This window comes from Diadema antillarum, unplaced genomic scaffold (genome assembly GCF_040938485.1).
Source record: "Diadema antillarum isolate AM-2024a unplaced genomic scaffold, OU_Dant_1.0 seq00000139_RagTag, whole genome shotgun sequence".
In the NCBI taxonomy this organism is placed as follows: Eukaryota; Metazoa; Echinodermata; class Echinoidea; order Diadematoida; family Diadematidae; genus Diadema; species Diadema antillarum.
In genome coordinates this window covers 45,192-67,896 of record NW_027271216.1, presented here as the reverse complement: position 1 = coordinate 67,896, position 22,705 = coordinate 45,192, and the positions used below count along the sequence as shown (strand labels likewise).

At 36.8% G+C, this 22,705-nt stretch overlaps 1 long non-coding RNA gene across 3 annotated transcripts; it reads left to right on the top strand.

Moving 5' to 3' along the window:
- The first annotated feature begins 854 nt into the window (after positions 1-854).
- Positions 855-21,539, top strand: LOC139727655 (uncharacterized). Of its 3 annotated transcripts, none has more exons than XR_011710759.1 (7): positions 855-1,044; positions 3,393-3,469; positions 4,954-5,019; positions 8,901-9,462; positions 9,617-11,535; positions 12,183-12,313; positions 13,348-21,539. It is a non-coding gene; the product is annotated as an uncharacterized lncRNA (long non-coding RNA). The 3 variants fall into 3 exon arrangements; XR_011710757.1 differs by having other exon boundaries at positions 3,393-3,482; positions 9,617-11,529; XR_011710756.1 differs by having other exon boundaries at positions 3,393-3,482.
- The last annotated feature ends 1,166 nt before the right edge of the window (positions 21,540-22,705 follow it).

Below are 22,705 nucleotides of genomic sequence, written 5' to 3'. Positions count from 1 at the left end.
TCCGATTTATTCGGAAATAAATATTGTGACTACTGACCCTAATTTACCGAGAAAAGACATTGTCTGATGAATCACTTACTTTATGAGAAATATATGTGCTTGACATGTACTAAAATTTCCAGAAAAAATGTACTCCCATAGAGATAATACCTCATTTGCACAGCCAAAATGGCGTCAGACCAAATCGTCGTTATTTTATGAGATGATACATCTATCGAGGTCCATGTATGTGTGGAAAATATGACGGTGATACCATAATAACTTATACACTGAGATTACCGAATGAAGTACATTTGACCTTTGATTCCACTTTACACAGCCAAGATGGCATCTGAGCAAAAAGTTATTTTATGAAATGATTCTTGCAACATGTTCCTTACGTGTGCAAAATGTGGGAAAGATAGGACGTGCATTTATCAAGATACACGATTAGACATTTTTGACCTTTGACCATTATTTACCTACCCAAGATGGTGTCTGATCAAGTACATGTAGTTGTTATTTCATGGAATTATGTTCGTGACATGAACTAAACATGTGGAGAATGTGTGGTTGATAGCCATTGTTGTTGTTGATTTATTGCACAGAAAGTGGAAGAAAGAAAGAAAAATAAAGAGCCCTCGGAATAACGAACTTTCGGAATATCGAGCTGATCGTAAATTTGAACTGTAGTTAATGGTTAGGAAATACACTCGGCTTGCCATAGTTTGAGCGTTTGTGCGTGACAACGACTTCAGCCCACAGAACTCTTTGTAAGACTGATGTTCTGTGCTTCCGCCTATGTACCTACCAAACTGCGTGCGCTCTATACACGTACGCACATGTTCTCCGATCCCTATCTATACCGTGTACGTGTACAGTACGCGTGTTTACAGTGGTACGATGTGCCGAGTACTTTGTATGCAATCACGACGTGTTACGTACGTAAAGCTATGGTGTGATGATCACTGTAAACTTTCTACGACTACTCTACGTCTAATTTCTTCCTAGCCTAAGACACGACCTTTGTTTGACACTGAGTTTTCAGCTCGAGTACCATATCAGGTAGGTGCACAGGCATGTCTAAACACAGACTGTCCCCCTTACTCGATTCTTGGTATCTGGCCCCACCGTATGCACCACATGCAGGCCCCCGCAGCTAAGTTAAATCAAGGGAGATACCTCCCTGAATGTACGTTGTAGTGCGTATGAGGCTGTTGGTCGCAACAGGGAGGTGCAACAGGGAGGTGACCACCTCCCTGGTCGCAAGCAAGGAAGGTTTCTAACGTAGTAGTTACGTAGAATTTAATGTTAGATCATGTTACCTGAATCTATGGGCAAGGTGAGATTTGTAGGAAGCCTAAGTTCCATTCAATTCCAAAGAGATAGTGATTTAGCCAGGGGTAGTAGTAGAAGCTAGAACGTCAGTAGGTTCATGGGCAAAATACGGACGCCATTTCTTAGCTAACAGATCGATAGAGGGCGTATTTATGTGGTGTAATAGCAGTGATTTCTGTGCATGATATGAATACAGAGCTACCAAGTCTCACGCACGCATTGTGAGCGAGACTCGAGCATTTATTTTAGGGGTCGTCTCACGATCTCACGCATGGCACCCATTTTTCTCACGTATGGGGCAAAGTCTGGAATTAGGGCCCATAATAAGGAGCATGGTTCAAAGGATTAAAGTGATAGTTACAATTGAAGGTAGACATAAGGTCTAGGCCTATATTTTCCTTTTGTCTTTCAAAATAAGTAAAAGAAAAGATAGTCACTTTATTATGCACCTGATCGTGCCATTAAGACTATAAAAAATGAACTTGGCATCCCTGTGAATAGATGCTCTGTACATAGATGCACTGCACACACCATTATGGTGGAGGGAAATTTATCTTGTACACTGCCACTTGACAAGGGATGCCAAGTTCAAACAATTTTTATGAGTGAGATTTTCATGACTTGGTATCTCGGCGTGCGAATGTGCGAGCGAGTGAGGGTGTGGGAGGGTTTTTCCTTCCTGTGGCCTCCCACGGTAGGGAGCTTTTTCAATTTTTTGCTCTTAATGGTGCGGTCAGGTGCACACTTCAGTGATTATTTTTTTTCTTATTTTGACAGACAAAAAGGAAATATACCCTCAATTGCAACTATCACTTAAATCTTTTGAGCTATGCTCATTATTATAGGTCCAAGTTACAGACTTCGCCCTATGCGTGAGAAAAATGGGTGTCATGCATGAGATTGTGAGATGGCCCCTAAATTCTAGAGTCTCGCGCAGCATGCGTGAGACTTGGTAGCTCTGCTTGACAGAGGTAGGCACGTAAGCAGAAACCTAGAACAGAGTGAGCGTGACGTGATCAACCTAATATGATGAGCTCAGTCATAGACTCTTTCATGGACTCCTTAGGGTTAGAGGATGACGTGGCGCAGATAATCAGAATGATTGAAAAGTGGTAATAAAATACGAAAAACAACATTTCTCCCTTTCATTTTTCCTTTTTTTTAGGGGGCATACAGGGGAAGAGACTACATTGTACTTAGGTACGAGTTCTTAATTGTCAGAAATGTATCTTTATTGGAATTGGGATAATTACCGTACCTAAGATTCTTTAGGAAATTTGCAAACTCCGTTCCAGTCTTGAACTTCCCCTTTAATGATAATGGATAATTAGGGTAGTTTCAGGGTGGTACACAATTTCTTGTTGTTTTTTTTTTTGGGGGGGGGGCAATTGCCTGATTAGGCTAGGTAATTTTGATACTTGCAAAACACTTGCCCGAAAATAGATATCATTTGCCCGAATTTTCTTACTGTAAAACAAATTTTTGCGTGCACTTTAATTTCGGGAGCGCCAAGAATCGCGAAATTAAAATGCACGCGAAAGTCCTTGTTTACACTACATGCATTGAACGCCAGTGGCACTTCGCGAAAATTTCATGCCACGAAAAAGGCTGTCGGTTCCAATTCGCGAAAAATTCGTGCCGCGAATATATCATGTTGTACAGTATTTAAATATTATTAATAATCATGAAACAAGGTTTTATTCTTTTCTGTTTCTGTCCTAATATCCTTCAAAATGTTTGACATTATTCAATGAGTTTTGGACTAGTATTTTTGTTAGGTATCCTATCAAAACTGCACAAATTTTCAGGTAATTTTTCATTGTTTCATGCGAATATTGTCAAGTCAGAAAGGCATGAGTTGCAATACTGTTACTTCATGTGTTTCAGTAGCAAACATTGTAGAAGTTTGGGCCATTCATCATGCGATATATTAGAGACAGTCTGTCAAAACCAAATATGCTGGAATGTTAATTATTTAGGATTGTTATGATATTCAAAGATTACTTATGTTTGCATGTTATATTAGAAAAGATATATATTTTATTGCATAATAACATTTTTGTTTTTTGTTTCAGAATTCCTAATCATCATTTGGATCTGTGGAGGATTTGGTTTTTCTTTTTGTGGACGGAGCAAAGTGGTCATTTTCCTGGTATAGTGCTTGGGTAATTCACTTTAGCGGGCTAAATTACTGTGCAATGCCAATTATCTTTAACACTTCAGGTACAAATGTTTTTTGGAAAGAGTTGGGATTTGGTAGTCTACTGTGGAGATAGCAGTATTTTTTTTTTTAGATGATGATCTGATTTTGATGTGAAATGCTTTTTCCTTAGACCCCAGATTGTGTATACTTGGGACTCATCTTCAAGAGGCTAATGTATGAAGGACACAAGTGCAGTTTTGGACTGGGGTACACGTGTTAAAAGACTGAATAAAGCACACAGTGACATCATATTAGGGGTACAGATTTCGATCTGTGTGCAGCAGTTGGATGTTATTTCATCAGTCATCATCCTAGTGCCAAACTGCAGTAAGGTCTACATGGTAGCTTTAAAATACAGGCAATATAATGTGATGTAACACTGTACAATATGTAGTATTCCTGTGAGGGAATATGTCTGCCATTGGTGTTTATGATAACTGGCATTGCACTATAGTACTTAGTATATCCCACCATACCTGCGTATTGTTGGTAGTGACTAAAGGTTATACAATTATTCACTTTAGGAGGGTAAGTTATTGCAGTTTTTTTTTTTTTTGGACACGAATCGGGCTTGTGTGGTCTATTGTGAGGATACCAGTATCTTCAATAGACTAATAGTGCAGTTTTACCTTGGGTTCATGAGAGATGGAACAGAGCACTGAATGATTTCATTTGAGTTGTACGTGATTGCCTATTGTAGGTTTTTGTCGAGCCCATTGGAGGTGAGGGGCGGGACTAAGGGATTGTGTGCAGTGTCTGTCCCTCCTTTATCCGCTCGTCTGTCGTCTGTCTGTAACGCTTCAAAAACTGGAATATCTGTACTGAGGGCTTCAATTTTAATCAAATTTGGAGGGTACTGTGGTTATGCAAAGTTACACATTTTACCAAACAGCATGGTCACCTTAAGATCAAAGGTCACAGGCAGGGGTCAGTGAACTTTAAGGGCGGAAGTCAAGTTTTTTTTTATGGCGTGTTTCGATGATGGCTCATAACTTTTGATGGATATGTCTGTTTGCAACCAATCTTAGGTGGTAAATGTTTCCTTGGGAGATGAAGGTAACCACAAGGTCGGAAGTCACAGGCAGGGGTCAATGAACTCTTAGGAGCCAAAAAGTTGTTTAGGGTGCATTTTGATAATTTCTCATAACTTCTGACGGGCATGTCTGTTTGGATCCAAATTTAGGTGGTATATTGTCAAGTCAGAAAGGCATGAGTTGCAATACTATTACTTCATGTGTTTCAGTAACAAACAGTGTAGAAGTTTGGGCCATTCAACATGCGATACATTAGAGACAGTCTATGTCAAAACCAAGAATACTGGAATGTTAATTATTCATGATTGTTATGATATTCAAACGTTACTTATGTTTGCATGTTATATTAGAAAACATATATATTTTATTGAATAATAGCATTTTTGTTTTTTGTTTCAGAATTCCTCATCATCATTTGGATCTGTGGAGGATTCGGGTTTTTTTTTTTGTGGACAGAGCAAAGTGGTATAGTGTTTGGGTAATTCACTTTAGCGGGCTAAATTATTGTGCATTGCCGATTACCCTTAACACTTTAGGTACAAATGTTATTTTTTGGCAGGAGTTGGAATTGAGCAGTCTACTGTGGAGATAGCAGTATTTCTTTTAAAGGGGAAGGCTAGTAACTGATCAGTGGGAATCAGTGGAAATGCTGGGAGATGATTGTTTCAATCCTTATGGGATTCATTCAAGAGTTCATTGTATATCTATTGTTGTGTGAAAATGATTTGCTTCAGAATGGTCTCATATTCAAGTAATGTGCAGTTTAATGCTTCCAGGTTAGCGTCCCTGGTCCGTGACGGAGCATTAATCTGCACATTACTTGAATATGAGACCTTTCTGAAGCAAATCATTTTCACACAACAATAGATATACAATGAACTCTTGAATGAATCCCACAAGGATTGGAACAATCATCTCCCAGCATTTCCACTGATTCCCACTGATCAGTTACTAGCCTTCCCCTTTAAGAAAATGAACTGATATTGATATAAAATGCTTTTTCCTTAGACGCCAGACTGAGTATACTTGGGACTCATCTTTAGCAGGCTAATGTACCAAGGACACATGTGCAGTTTTGCACTGGGGTGTTAAAAGACTGAATAAACCACACAGGGGTTCAGATTGTGATCTGTGTGCAGCAGTTGGATGTTATTTCATCAGTCATCATCCTAGTGCCAAACTGCAGTAAGGTCTACATGGTAGCTTTAAAATACAGGCAATATGTGACGTAACACTGCGCAATATGTAGTATTCCTGTGAAGGAATATGTCTGCCATTGGTGTTTATGATAACTGGCATTGCACTATAGTATATCCCACTAAAGTAAATACTTGCGTATTGTTGGTAGTGACTAAAGGTTTTGCAGGATGTACAATTATTCACTTTAGGAGAATAAGTTATTGCAGTTTTTTTTTTTGGACACGAATCAGGCTTGTGTAGTCTATTGTGAGGATACCAGTATCTTCAATAGACTAATCGTGCAGTTTTACCTTGGGTTCATGAGAGATGGAACAGGGCACTGAACGACTTCATTTGAGTTGTACGTGATTGCCTATTGTAGGTTTTTGTTGAGCCCATTGGAGGTGAGGGGCGGGACTAAGGGATTGTGTGCAGCGTCCGACCGTCCATTGTCGGCTTGTCTGTCGTCTGTCTGTAACGCTACAAAAACTGGAATACAATTGTATCTGTACTGAGGGGTTCAATTTTAATGAAATTTGGAGGGTAGAGTGGTTATGGAAAGTTACACATTTTACTAAACAGCAAGGTCACCTTAAGGTCAAAGGTCACAGGCAGGGGTCAATGAACTTTAAGGGCTGAAGTCAAGTGTTTGATGGCGTGTTTCGATAATGGCTCATGACTTTTGATGGACATGTCTGTTTGCAACCAAACTTAGGTGGTAAATGTTTCCTTGGGAGATGAAGGTCACCACAATGTCGAAGGTCACAGGCAGGGGTCAATGATCTTTTAGGGGCCAAAGTCATGTTTTTTAGGGTGCATTTTGGTAATTTCTCACAGCTCTTGACGGACATGTCTGTTTGGAACGAATCTTATTTGGTAGATATCTCTTGGAGAGTTGAAGGTCATTACAAGGTTAAAGGTCACAGACATGGGTTACCAAACTTTGAGAGTTAGAATTTTTTCTATTCTGTGCAAACGGACAAGAGACATTTTGGCAATTGTCTTGTTTATAAAGGAAATGTTTCCTTCTTCAAGTTGTTTACGAGGGTTTTAATGTACTCTAAGGACACAAGTGCAAGTTTTGCAGTGGGGTGATGACAAATGGAATATAGCACACATTGACATCACTTAAGTGATGTACACTGTGTTGTGTGTAGGCCCTACACCAGTTGTGCTTGTTTTCATCAATTTTTTATAGCCTACTGCCAAACTACACTACTGTTGTATGGTTGATTCAAATTACTGGCAATGTGTACTGACTTGAGATTACAAAATCCCTTGTTTATAGGGTTAGTATTGCTGTAAAGGAATAGGGAAGACTGGGGTCAAGTGGGACAAAGGGTGAAGTGGGAGACTTGTGTAGCTCTAAAACCATTTGGCTAATTAAAAATTATGTCATATTAATTAGTAAAAAGGTGTGTGTAAGCACAATTCAGAAATATGCCAAGAGTTTGTTCACATTCCTGCTGATATGAGTAGTACAATCCAAATGTATCAGCACACTGCTTCCTAGTTTGCTGTGTGTCACTTTGGATTGTTCAGATCCGTGAAGACTACTGTAGCACTCACAATAGATGCATTGTAAGATGGAATATACTTGCCTTTGCCATTATACCAATACCTTTTCCATTGAGACCAATTACCTTTGCCATTGATACGAATTACCTTTGCCATTGAATTGATACCAGTAACCTCTGCCATTAAATTGATACCAATTACCTTTGTCGTTGATACCAATACCTTTGCCATTGGTACCAAAAATTTTGATTGAAATGTTAAGATTGTGACAAAAGGACCTTATTTTTACTTTATCATTTTGCATAAAAAAGTACTTTGAATTTGTCATGAAATTGGCACTTTGTTTAAGGCCTGTCCTTAGTATTCATAAATTCCATCAAGGTAGCATGTCACCATTCCAGTCTATTCATATATTATTTGAATGTTTATATCTTAAACAACTGTGAGGGGGATGAAAAACAAAAATGTGTTTACGGGGTTAGATTTTGCAATTTTATATAACAAATAATTTTTGCTGGCATTTCCAACAAAAATAATGAAAGCTTCTCTTTGCCATAAAATCAGTTCGCTTGCATGGAATGCGTTGAAAATTACAGAATATAGTCTTCATGTAACTTATGATATTCAGTTGGTAAATTTGTAAATAAGTGCATTGATGTCTTTAAAATATTTTTAAAATACCGTTGAGAGAGGGCGCTAGGGTCTGGAAGACAAACTGTTTCAGTACCTCTCAATTATTTATTTCTGCATGAATCATGTTCTAATGTGGTACGGTTCCATGACATTTGCTCTCGCAACAATAGCTCCGGTCTACTTTTGCCATGATAACCCTAAACCTAACGCTAACTGTAATGCTAACCCTAATCCTAAACTTTGCATTGTTCTGAACAAAAAATGAAATCATGTCCTTGACCTTACCCTTTAATGTTTCGAGATATGTAGACTGGAGCAAATGTCGTGTCACCCTTGGTACATTGGTATACATGATCATGGTCATTATATCAAGTGTGCTGATGAGGATGAGGAAAAAAAGTCATGTTGAGGTCATGTGTTCCCAATTATTTGTTTATTGCTATGTCAATTTTGTTCACAATTGATGAGAGTGATGAAGTCCACATCTAGTGTCCTGCCAGTCAGAAGTCAAATTTATCTATTTTTTTATTTTTGCATCAGATATATGTCAAAACTTTATGCATCTTTTGGTAATACTACATGTATATTGATGAGGAATATATTGTCAAAGGAGATCTAGAAGACAAAACATTATATTGGAAGACAGCAAGTGTTATTGCGTAAGAAAGTCTCGGAAAATTATGCTTCCCTCAGGTCACAAAAGGAAGTAACTTCGAAAGCTAACTTTGAGTGAATGAAGAAAATGATATTAGTTTTTCCGCTCTAATATAATGGCTACCCCTCCCGGTTATATTATAAAAAAAAAAAAAATGAAGAGCAGATATCATCAGTTTGATTTTGCCACCATAATTTCGTTACCCATAGTGACCTCTTAGTAATAGTGCAGTCAAACTTGAAAATTTCAGAGTTTTAGATCGTAGGGCAGCATAATTTTCCCCTGACTTTGGGAGGCAGGATCAGAAACCACAATATAATTTCAACAAAGCTAATGTTCTTTTTGTTTTCTTTCTTTACAGGTCTGTGAAACCCCTGGATAAGAAAACAGGATACAGGTGAAACCCCTGTAAAACAAAACAGGATACAGGTGAAACCCCTGTAAAACAAAACCGGTGAACAGGTGAAACCCCTGACAAACGAGAAAACAGGTGAACAGGTGAAACCCCTGACAAACGAGAAAACAGGTGAACAGGTGAAACCCCTGACAAACGAGAAAACAGGTGAACAGGTGAAACCCCTGACAAACGAGAAAACAGGTGAACAGGTGAAACCCCTGAAAAAACAAGAAAACCGGAGAACAGGTGAAACCCCTGTGTATATAACAAGAAAACCGGAGAACAGGTGAAACCCCTGTATATAACAAGAAAACCGGAGAACAGGTGAAACCCCTGTATATAACAAGAAAACCGGAGAACAGGTGAAACCCCTGTATATAACAAGAAAACCGGAGAACAGGTGAAACCCCTGTATATAACAAGAAAATTGGAAAGTATATATAACAAGAAAATTGGAAAGTATATATAACAAGAAAACCGGAGAACAGGTGAAACCCCTGTATATAACAAGAAAACCGGAGAACAGGTGAAACCCCTGTATATAACAAGAAAATTGGAAAGTATATAAACGAGAAAACAGGAGAACAGGTGAAACCCCTGAAAAAACAAGAAAACTGGAGAACAGGTGAAACCCCTGTGTATAACAAGAAAACCGTATATAACAACAAAACCGAGAACAGGTGAAACCCCTGTATATAACAAGAAAATTGGAAAGTATACATACAATCAAGAAAACAAGAAACGAGTGAAACCCCTGTATATAAACTGGAACAGAAGCGCAGAGAGTCATAATAAATAAATGCAAAGAGTGATAGTACACAAAAAGTGCAACCAGTGATTTAACTGAATAAGTAGAAGGGGTGGAATTGCAGAATAAGTGTTAAGAGTAATATTGGAGATTAAATACAAAGAGTGATATTACACTAAAAAGAGGAAAGAGTGATATTAGGGATAAACAGAGATCTGAAAGTACGAGTACTAAAAAACATTGTCATTTGTGAATTTGTCTTGGGATATAAATTGTGATAGAGAAAAAACGGGCTTGATTAGAGTAAATACAATCTTATAAAATTGCTATTACATACTTTAGAAATAGGCAAATTTGTAAAAAAAAAAAGGAACCAACCTGGGATATTTAAAGTTGCACAAATAGAAGACTGTGATTACAAAGATAAAACTCTATCTGCTCCAACTGAATTTGAATCTTCAGCAAACCTGAATCTTTGATCCTACTCTATCTTGAAAGAACTTGAAATAATTTCAAAGAGAATCAGAGAGAGAGAGAGAGTCTCAGAATCAGAGGCAGAAAGAGTCGGAATCAAAGACAGAAAGAGTTAGAATCAAAGAGAGAAAGAGTAATAAGAGAGGAAGAGTCAGAATTGAGGAGAAAAAGAGTCGAAATCTAACAAAAGAGTTTTAAGGAGTGTTGAATAAAGAGTGCATTCTGTAAAGGAGGTGAAAACTATAAAGCAATCAGAATTGAAGAGAATCATAATTGAAAGAGAATTCTCTTACAGGAGGCGAGAAGTTTGCTGAAAATTTAAAAATAGAAATATAGTCTTGCATCACTTGAGAAACGGTGTCTTGAGTGGGGAATTTACGGTAAAAGAGAATTGAAGAGCGCCATCTTAAGACAAAAGCATTATATGTGGTAAACGTTATTGCGGTAGACAATTTATAAGTCTTCTTCTGGTGGCAAGATAGGTGTACACAAAGATAAGCAAAGGTGCGAGTGCTATAATCGCATTCCTGAAATTGCCGCAGTAGCCATTACTAGCAGGTAATAGACAAAGAGCGCCACCTGTTGGTAGAAACAATTAAGAATACACACATTGCACAAAATAATTTTTCTTGGCAGACAAAAAGCGACACCTATTGGTAGTAACTAATTAAACAACACACCTTGTACAAATAATTTTTCTCGGTAGATAAGAAGCGCCACCTGTTGGTAGAAACATTATAAGGACTGGTGTCACAGCCTCATTGCAAGTACATTGTACAGTGTAATACAGTTCACGTATATATTAGCTTTCAAGGCAATACAATTCTACAATTTTGTTGTCAATTGCAATACAGAGTACCAGGGGTAGACCTGATTCATATAAGTATAGTGATTCAAGGAATATATTGATTGAACAGTACATTTATTTGGTAATAGGTACCTACTTTCAAAGCCCTGTAGTTTGACAATGGAAGCAAGTGAATTCAAGAATGTTATTGGTGATATCCTAGATATCCTCCATAGTTGCGACTTGAGAAATGTAGAGGTCAGTGAATGTGATGCATGTTGTAATGTGATCAATGAAAATGAAAGCAGAGTACCATGTGAGGATTGTGGCAAGCAGTTTCATGTGATGTGTACAGGAACTATTTCTGAGGCTAGACTGTGTGATGCAAGGTTGATTTGGATATGTTCAGCATGTGGAAGCAATAATATTGCCCACCGCATCTTTGACAAAATTGGCATTCCCTGTCATTTCAACAGATATGAGGTTCTCAAAGACATTGGTGATGAAGATTCTGGTGCTGATGTTTCACATTCATCATGCAAGAGCAACCAGAGAAGGAAACCAAGCAAGAGACTGAAAAAGAGGTACCGGTATGTGAAAAGAAAGGACAATGGAATTCTAGAAATGACAAATGTGTGTGTGCAGAAAAGAGCAGATTGTGAGAGAGATGAATCAGACTCGACTTTCATGACAAATCTGACCAAGAGCCAATTTCAGCCATTAGAAACTGCAGTGGATGATGGTTGGATAACTGTGAAATCAAGGAAGACAAAAGTGACTACATCCCAAACAATGACTGACAATCCCAAGACCAAGACCTTTAACAAGAGCTCAGTGAGATCAGTAAATGGTGTGCCTCTCCAACCTGGTGTGACCTACATTGGCAAAGCAATGAAAGCCTACTATCTTGAAAAACAGAAAAGAGCCAAGACCAGCAAGGGCAAGAAATCAAAAGCAGAAACAAAGCAAAAAGAACCTGGTAAACTCGTGAAGCAAAATGTGAATGCAAACTTGGACACAGAACGAAATGATAGTCTGCAGGTATATACTGAATCTGTATTGAATGTATATTCAAAGTGTGTTCAGTCACCTCATGTGATGGCAAAATACACTGAGCAGATCTATGCAAAAACACAGAGAAGTTGGGCTGATGTGGCTAAAAGCACTCCGAATATGAGTGATGAATGTTGTGTACCGAATGGTGATCAGACTACATGTGCCTCTGTCCCTTCCACAGACATTGAAAAAGAAGTTTGGAATGTGAACAGGCTCTATGGAGGTGGAAATGCACGGCAACCAAGAAAGAAAGGTTGTTTCACGAAGATCAACAGACAAAGTGTGCTACCGGAAACAAATGCTGACTCACAGGTGCGTAATAATGGAAAGGTCAAACCTGACATTCCTGAAGGAGAACATGTAGCAAAGAATGAAAAGTTGTGTAAGAATGAAACATCTGACCATGAGGACAGTAATTCCACAAGTAGAGACAACACAAGCTCGAATGATATCTCCAAAGTGAAATGTGACAGAATGCACAATGTGCATGAACTAAACCCATGTTACAGTGGAAGAAAAGATGTTGAAAGTGACAGACAAATATCAGTGAAGGAATTGTTCCCTGTGAATTGTTGTACAGATGTAAGTGTTCACTCTCCATGTCAGAGACCTGTTTCAGCTACACAGTGTGCTGAAGTTTGTAATGAATCAATATTCTTGCCTGAAAGTGAAAAAACTACTAATCCATCTGACTGCATAGTAATGAATGATGATTCTGCGAAAAGTGCTGACCACCACAATTCATATGATGTACAGGAATCAATAGTACATGTATTAGATGATGAACCAGCTGCAAGTGATTTAGAGACTGAAGAACGTGTCTGTAAGCATGTTTCACTCTCAAGTTCTGAATGTGGTAGAAGGCAATCATATCCTATGACCAAAACAATCGCACAAGGAAATTTTAATCAAGGTGATCAACGATTTGGTTACACTGCTGGCAAACAATGTGCATGTAATTCCCTTGTGGCAGTTCTATACACCCAAACAAAGAATGGAATTGAAATGAGATCTCGTGATCTTGATCAGATTCTGACACTTGGGAATGAGTTGTATTATTACATAAAGAAGGATTCACCACTGAATGAAGAGCTTGTAATGATAGATGAATTACCCAAGGAACTTCATATTCTGGATGAAAAATTTCAAATAACCTATGCTGAATCAAAATATGGAGTGTTGGATGGAAATCAAAACAATTTGTCAAATTTTGGTGCTTTGTCATTGAGCCAAGCCTTAGAACAAGAACTATGCAGATATGATGCATGTCTTATGAATTTTGCTGAGAGTACATTTGCAATCATTACACATGACAATGGTTATTATGTATTTGATTCACATTCCAGAAGTCATGATGGGTACTTGGTACAAGATGGATGCAGTGTCTTGCTTAGCATTTCATCATGGCAAGGTATACAGGTACACTGTTTGAATTTGGCAAAATCAATGGCATGTGATTTACGTACTACTCAGTTTGAACTAACCGGTCTGGCATTAGAATCCAATTCTAAGAAAAATGCATTGACAACTAGTGGCTCCAAGAGATCAAACTCAGTAAATACTGCATGTAGGAATACAAATGATCACAATAGCAACATTTCAAAACATTGTGATCATGTTAAAGGAACTAACAGTGATAGCTGTAAGACTCAAAATGAAACAAAGAAAAACAGAGTAAATGTAAACAGTGATGGCTATGGGAATGAGAATGAAGTTGAATTTGTTTCAGTTGAAAAGACAACAGAAAGAAGAGATCGAAATTTCAAATTTGTGCCGATTACATACGTAGACAAACAGTCTTTGTGCAATAAATTGAATTTCAGTTACAGTGGTACTGCCAATGAATCAATGGAGGATAGAAATGAAAGTTTGTATATTGGGAAACCTGTAAATATCAAGAGAGTTATGGGTGATGGCAACTGCTTTTACAGAAGTATTGCTCATGTAGTTACTGGCAGCGAAAGAAACCATTTCATGCTCAGGAAATCCAATGCGGCACATTTGCTGGAAAAGGGTGATTTATTTAAGAATATAATAGACACAATGAAATATCAGAGTGTCAGGGATTTTGTACTTCAAGAGAAATTGATGGATTTAGGAACATGGGCTGGTCACACAGATATTAGTTCAATGGCACATATGCTAGATCGTGATATATATGTGTATGATGATCGAACAGAAAATTGGCAAATATTGTCTGCAAGAAAACCTGGATACTACAACAAAGTAACAACTGAGAGAGGCATATATATTCTGTTCACTGGAGGCAATCATTTTGACGCAGTGGAAAGTGTAACTACTGTTCTGTCTAGTACTTTGGATGAGAAATTACCTGTATTTCATGTGACTTCAAATACAAGTGTAGAAAACAAGAAGGAAAGTCATGATTTATCATCTAAGATTACTAAAACCCTGACATTAAAGAAATGCAGTGTTAGAATGAGGAAAATGACATCAAAACAAATAATGGCAGCAAACCTGCATGAGGCACAAATTCCATTACAAAACACATGTGAACAGACAGTAAATGTCGATATTGATGCATCTGAGGTGAAACAAGTGGGAGAAATAAAAAGTATTAATCTCAAGTACAATCCTGTGAATAAATTTGATAGAGAGAAGTTTTGTTGCAAATTAGGTATAAAGGTTAATGACAAATGTAGCAGTACTGATATGCAAAAAGATATGGTAGAAAACGATGATATTACTATTCTGTCACAACCATTGACTATCTATAGAATTACTGGTGACGGAAATTGCTTTTACAGAGCTATATCATATGTCACATGTGGCAAGGAAGATTCACACCGTGATGTTCGAAAAGCAGTAGTTAAGCATATTTTACAAAACAAGCAAGATTATGTAAGCCTTTTAAGATCGGGATACACAGATATTGTAAAATACATTGCAAAGGAAAGAGTATTCAACAATGGCACATGGGCTACAGAATTGGAAATAATGGCCTTATCAAATCTACTAGATACTGATGTTCTTATATATGAAGAAAACTGTTCAAAATGGAATTTATTTGGTGCAAGCAAACTTCAGTTTGGAATTGTTACATCACAAAGAGGTATTTACTTGCAACACACAAATGGCAATCATTACGATGTTGTAGAATCTGTGTGTCCAAGGATCCAAACACCAAGTTCATCCCAAAACTTGTCAAGACCACAAAACATTACTGATATGGAAACACCTGTGACAAGAAAGAGAAAACTCACAACAAAGAGGAAACTTACAAAACAAGTAAATGATTGTGAAATCAATGTATTGAACGATGAAGTATTAGAGGATGACATTGAACGTGCAGTTAAAATGAGTAGGCATACTGAAGAATCTGAAGAAGTTAAAACTACTAAGCAAACTACGAAAAGGAGAAAACGAAGAAGAAAAAGTTATTCTAATGTTACTAGACAAAAAAATAGAGATCAAATGAGAGCACGGCGAGAAAAGAAAAAAAGTGAGCAAAGGCAGTTAGAAATAGAATTTTCATCAGATGATCAGCCTTTACTATTCCGCAAACTAAAAGATGCAGTTGCAAAGAAAGTAAAATATCAAACAGATGTAAATTACAGGTTAGAAAAGATAAAGGAAATGAAGAAGAGACAAAAAGACAAGTACTCCTTGGATCCCACTTACAGAGAAATTGTCAAGAAAGCAATGAGCACAAGGATGAAAGGGAGATATCAAAACAATGCTTTATTTAGAGAAAGGCTGAAGAAAATGAGGAGAGTTTGCTATGGAACCAATGTTCTATATAGAGAGAGGCTTAAGAAACTGAGGAAAGCTAGATATCAGAACAATGCTTTATTTAGAGACAGGCTTAAAAAACTGAGAAAAGCTAGATATCAGAACAATGCTTTATTTAGAGACAGGCTTAAAAAACTGAGAAAAGCTAGATATCAAAATGATGCTTCATTCAGAGAGAGGCTTAAAAAACTGAGAAAAGCTAGATATCAAAATGATGCTTCATTCAGAGAGAGGCTTAAGAAACTGAGAAAAGCTAGATATCAAAATGATGCTTCATTCAGAGAGAGGGTTAAGAAACTGAGGAAAGGTAGATATCAAAGTAATGCTTTATTCAGAGAGAGGGTTAAGAAACTGAGGAAAACCAGATATCAGAATGATGCTTCATTCAGAGAGAAACTTAAAAAAATGAAGAAAGCTATTTATCAAAACAATGTTATGTTCAGGGAAAGATATAAGAAATTAATGAGAAAAATTTCGAACATTAAGTACAAGAAAAATTCTGTGTACAGACAGCAGGTTGCAATGAGAAATGTGAAACGAAAAAAGCAAGAAAAAATGAATATGACAAATTGTGATCATGTTTTGAAAAAATTTAGAGAAATTGTTTCACATGGCCCTGAGTATGTATGTTGTGTATGTTTGAAATTATTATTCAAAAATCAAGTATTGAGGTGCACAAAAGCAAAATATAACGATCCGAAATGTGTAAAAGAGGAGTATTTGCATACATGCAGTGATGACTGTGATATTGACTGTCAAATAGTAAAGTCACCAAGAAATTCTTTATGGATTTGTTACACTTGCCACAGGAAATTATTAGCCGGTAATATGCCTGCTGAAGCTAGCAGAAATAACTTAGAATTACATGCTATTCCAGTGGAACTTCAAATTCTGAATCAGTTGGAAACGCATTTGATTGCACTAAACATTCCATTTATGAAAATTTTGAACCTGCCTAAAGGAGGACAATATGGAGTACATGGCCCAGCAGTTTGTGTACCATCACGCACAGATGAAACTGTAAAGATCTTACCTCGAGCAGAGACTGATGATCAATTTATTCGTGTAAAACTGAAGAGGAAACTGTCTTATAAAGGATATTATGAATATCAGTTTGTCAAGAAAAAGAATGTGCTTGCTGCATTGGAATATTTGAAGCAAAATAATAAGTGGTATTCTGATATTGCTATAGATAATGAATGGAGCTCTGATTTATCAGAGAAAAATATTCAAGCAACTTGTGTTAAACCATTGGATTCAAGTGAAACTAATGATGACGATGACGATGTAGAAGATGATCAAGATGGACAATTACAAGGCATTCAATTGGATACATGTTTGCAGAAGGTTGATATGAGGCAAGAAGTGCTTGATCAGTTTTTTGATGATATTATATGCTGTGCACCTTGTGAAAAGAATAGTCCAGTTTCACTGTTGATGGATAAGAGTAATGAGGCAAAATGTTTTCCTGCTCTGTTTCCAACAGGCCAGCCAACATTTCATGATACTAGATTCATTAACGTAACACTTGGTCGTTATTTACATAATCGTCTGATGCATGTAGACAACAGATTTGCAAAAAATACAGAATATATCTTCTATGCTCAGTGTATTTATGAACTGCAACAAATACTCTCAAATGTTTCTATAGCTCTCAGAAAAAGCTCAGAGGAAATAGATAATCCTACATCGCTGCAATGCTCAGATCTAAAAGATGCAAGAAAGGTTCGTGAGATATTGGATTCGAATAAAGGGTATAAATTTCTGAAGCAAATACGGGGAACACCTCCATACTGGCAATCTACACAGAAAGATGTATTAGCAATGGTTAGACAACTTGGAAAGCCTACATGGTTTGCATCATTTTCATCAGCTGAGATGAGATGGCCTGAAGTTATTAATACATTGCTAAATCAACAAGGTGATAGAAGAAAAGCAAATGATTTGGATTGGACAGATAAGTGTAATTTGTTAAAGTCAAATCCAGTAACAGTAGCTCGTATGTTTGATAAACGATTTCATGCATTTTTGAACAAAGTGATTCTTTCCGAGGCAGAACCTATTGGCAAGATAATTGACTACTTTTACAGAATTGAATTTCAACAGAGAGGATCTCCCCACACACACTGCTTATTCTGGGTTGAAACTGCACCTTACTTGGGTATCGACAAAGATGAAACTGTCATAGATTTTGTTGATAAATACATTTCATGCAACATTCCATGTGAGGATGAAGATGAGGAACTATATGAAATAGTGAAGAATGTTCAGCTTCATTCAAAGAAACATTCAAAATCATGCAAGAAAAAGGGAACTGCCTGTAGATTTAATTTTCCAAGACCAGCTTCTGTGAAAACATTTGTTGTGAATCCTAAAGATAATCCAGAAGTTACTGATGAAGCTCAAGATATTCTGTCTACAGTAAAGAATTCTTCATGTATGGAAGGGAAATATGATAATGCTAGACAGCTCTTTGAAGCTCTTGGGATGTCTCAAAAGGAATTTGAAGATGCCTATAATTCTGTAGCTACAAAAGAAGATATAGTCATGAGAAGAGATCCAAAAGATATATGGGTGAATCAATACAATCCATTCTTACTCAGAGCATGGAATGCCAATATGGATTTGCAGTATATAACAAATGAATATGCCTGTGTTGTTTATGTTGTGTCATACATGTCAAAAGCAGAAAGGGAGATGGGCTTGCTCTTGAAAAATGCAGAAAGTGAAATGAAAGAAGGCAATGAAGATGCTCGAAAAAGTATGAGAGAAATAGGACATGTGTATATGCAAAACCGTGAAGTTTCAGCGCAAGAAAGTGTGTATCGTGTTTGTAGCCTGAGATTGAAAGAGGGTTCAAGAAAAGTTGAGTTTATACCTGTTGGACCAAACCCGGTGAGAATGAGTTTACCATTGAGTGTTATTCAGAGCAGACGAGACGATGATGATAGGAGTCCATGGATGCCGAACAGAATTGATAAATATAAAGCCCGACCTGATGGTTTTGAATTTGAAAATATGTGTTTAGCCACATTTTGTTCTAAGTATAGACTACTCAGTGAATCTGATATGAAGGGTAAGAAACAGAAACAGAATGTATTCAAATTGAGAGATCAGCTGGGCTATGTACAAAAGCGATCAAGAACCAATGATGCCGTAGTGAGATATCCTCGCTTTTCACCGACTGTAACCCCAGAAAAATATTATCAGAGTATACTGCAACTATATTTGCCATTCCGTACTGATAAACAGTTAAAACCTGATCAATTTTTGACATACCAGGAATTTTATCAAACTGGATCTGTACAAATGTTTAATAAGAGTCTGGAAAGTGTCAAAAGTATTGTCAATGAAAATCTCAGGCAGTATGAAAAAAATGCTGATACAATTGATCAAGCACAAGAATATCTTGAGAAATTTGGTCCACAAGAAGATGCATGGGGATTACTCTGTCCAGAAACAGAAGTTGAAAGACATGAAACAGCTAAAATCCATGTAGAAGTTGAAGATGCTGACAATGAACTTAGAATCCCAGATCTTGAGTCTAAATCTCAGGAGAAAGAGTCATATGGCATAGAATTTCGATCATGTAGCATTTCAAAAGAAGACAGTAATGTCTTATTAAGAACTTTAAATAGCAAGCAGCAAAAGGTGTTCTACAAAATACGACAATGGTGTCTTGACAGAGTTAATGGAAAAGAACATACAACATTTCAGATATTTGTGACAGGTGGTGCTGGAACAGGAAAAAGTCATCTAGTGAAATGCATATGTAATGAAGGGACAAGAATTCTTAGTAGAATGATGCATAATCCAGATGATATTTCAATTATGAAAGTAGCTCCAACTGGAATTGCAGCTTACAACATTAATGGTAGTACTATTCATAATGCTCTGTCCATACCCATTTCTGCTACACTACCATACCAACCCCTTGGAGAAGAAAAGATAAGTCATCTACGTAGTCAGGTGGGTCAACTACAGATACTTATAATTGATGAAATATCAATGGTTGATCAGAAGCTATTGTGGTATATACATGGACGTTTAAGGCAAATAAAGCAGACACGTGATGATGCTCCATTTGGAAAGGTTTCAGTTATTGCAGTTGGAGATTTCTATCAGTTACCTCCAGTAAAAGGTACTCCTTTGTATAAAGATACATTCCAAAGTTCTTTATGGACGGACAACTTCTCTATGATTAACTTGGATGAAATAATGAGACAAAAGGGTGATGCAGAGTTTGCTGTTCTTTTGAACAAATTAAGGATTAAAGGAAAGAAAGATGAATTATCTAGTGATGATATAGCAGTTCTTCAATCATGCCAAACTGGAGAACAGTGTGAGGATGCATTGCATATATATTCTTCAAACAAACAAGTAAATGACTGGAATAAAATAATGCTTCACAAGAAATGCACAAATATCATATGTATTGATGCAGAAGATTCTGAACTTGGTCATGAGGGTAAATGCAAAACATGTGACAAACCACGGAGATGGACTAAAGCTTCTTTGCTACCGTATCTTTGGATTGCTGAAAATTGTAGAGTAATGCTCATCAAAAATGTGAATGTGACCAAAGGCTTATCAAATGGCTGCATTGGCACTGTAACTGACATAATAAGAGTAAATGAAAATGCAAGACCCACAACTGTGCTGGTAAAATTTGACAATGAAAAAGTAGGAACTCAGGCAATACAAATGCAACAGGAATCAATTGGAAAAAAATATACTAGGAAACAATTTCCCTTGAAATTAGCATACGCATGCACAATACATAAAGTACAAGGCATGACAATGGAAAAAGCTGTTGTTTCTCTGAAAAATATATTTTTGCCCGGACAAGCATATGTAGCTCTGAGTCGTGTTACATCATTATGTGGACTAACAATAGAAGATTTTGATCCAAAAGTTATGTATTGCAATCCAGCTGTTAAAGAAAGTTTAGAGAACATGCCAACATTTGTTGATGAAAAGAACATTGACAATGATATCTCCATTGCAACTATGAGTATAATGTTACATAACATTCAAGGTCTTAAAGCACATTTCAAAGATATCCAATCAAATTTCCTACTTAAAATTGTTGATATTATTTGTTTAACTGAAACTTGGCTTAATGATGACATTTTTGATGTGAATTTAGATCAGTTTAAAATGTACAATCAGCCTCGGTCAAAATCTTACTCGGATGAAAGTCCCTTATTTTCTGCACTGAAAAATCAATCACATGGTGGAGTTGCAGTATATAGTAAAATTAAATCTATTAGTAGGCTGGGTTTACATGTCAATAATCTGGAATATATTACATTTGCAGTAGCTTGTCCTTCATGTCTCATTTCAGTGATATATAGACCTCCTAGATATGACAAGAAACAATTTTGTGAGAAACTGAAGAGATTACTCATAGAATTGCAGCAAAGAAGTACAAAATGCATAGTTATTGGTGACTTCAATGAAAATCTGAGACAAGGTTCAAGTGATTCATGTGTGCATAAATTGATGTGTTCTTATGGATATCAACAACATGTACGTGATGCAACGACAGAAGGTGATACATTGATTGATCATGTATATAGCACAGGTATAGATACACTTCATGCTGAAGTTATTCCCCTTTACTACAGTTACCATGAGGCTATTAGAATACAATTTTGATGAGTGCTATTGTGAGTTTATGCAAAGTAATGTGGTGTATGTACTCAAATCAACTAACATTTATTTTCATTTGTTATCATATTTTCTTTTGTAATCCAGAGGATGTGGTAAACAGAAGTGAGTGTCAATGGGAGAGAGTATACAACAATAAAAGTAATATTAAGACATGAGAATAGACAAGAACATATGACAGATATAATGATATTAGTTTGATCGTTTATTGAAAGAAATATTGTGATCCATGACAATGAGAAACGAAAAGATGAGAATTGTATCATAGCAGAAATTACTTAGAGACTAATCCTGGCCGTAAATGAGTTTTGGTTATAGTGGTATTAATAGGATATTAGGTGACAGATGATGTAGATTCTAGATGACAGTTACCAATTTTGTTTCAAAGTAGTTGCTAATGACAGTTACTTTTGTCAGGAAATCAAAGCTCTAAAATATGTTCATTGCAGCGTACAAGTAATACAACGTAGAACAGAAATAAAATGAATGAGAACTGATATACAACTGAAGTAAGACAAAGAACAGACATGAGACAGACACAGAACAGCAATATAATATAGCCTAAAAGATTATTGTGTCTGCTGTAGGAACTAGATTTTGCAAACTGATCATCTGAGAAAATGTACTGAATTCTAATGCAAAAAGTTAAATGCTAAGGATAAGCTTTCTTGATTGTGTCATAGGTGTCAAGAGCAGTGGCGGATCCAAGCAGGGAGGCACTGGGCTCACACCCCCTTTATGGGATTCATGGATCTGCCTCTGATGAGAAGAAGTTTAAATCAAGAGAAAGGAGGTAATGAAACAAAGTAAGAGATGTGGGTGTATGCAAAATTCTAATTTACATTGATGTGTTGTAATTTATATCAACGAATACTTCATAATAAAACACAGAGTGACACCTATGACTGATCATGTTTTTAGCACAGGATTCGAATCAATAATGTATGTGGTATATATCACAAGTTTTGAAACCCTTCACATAAATCATTTTAACCAGTTTAAGTGCTCAGACCCCTGTTTCCTCAAAAGTTTGTATTGATTGATTGCTATCATTTATTAGTCTTTGCCAGCCATTGTGCGAACAAAGAGCTGGCAAAATAACATAAGTTTTGGATTATATCTATGTGATCAACATCCAGTGGCTTTTCTTTTGCCTGTTGAAGGTTGAACTGGCCTGTGTTTGTGCCTGACATGTCGTTTTTTTCATCCAAGTGTTTCAGAGGTGAGTCTTTCTGTTCTTGAAACCTCTCCTTTTCAGCACACTCAAGCCAAAGGCTT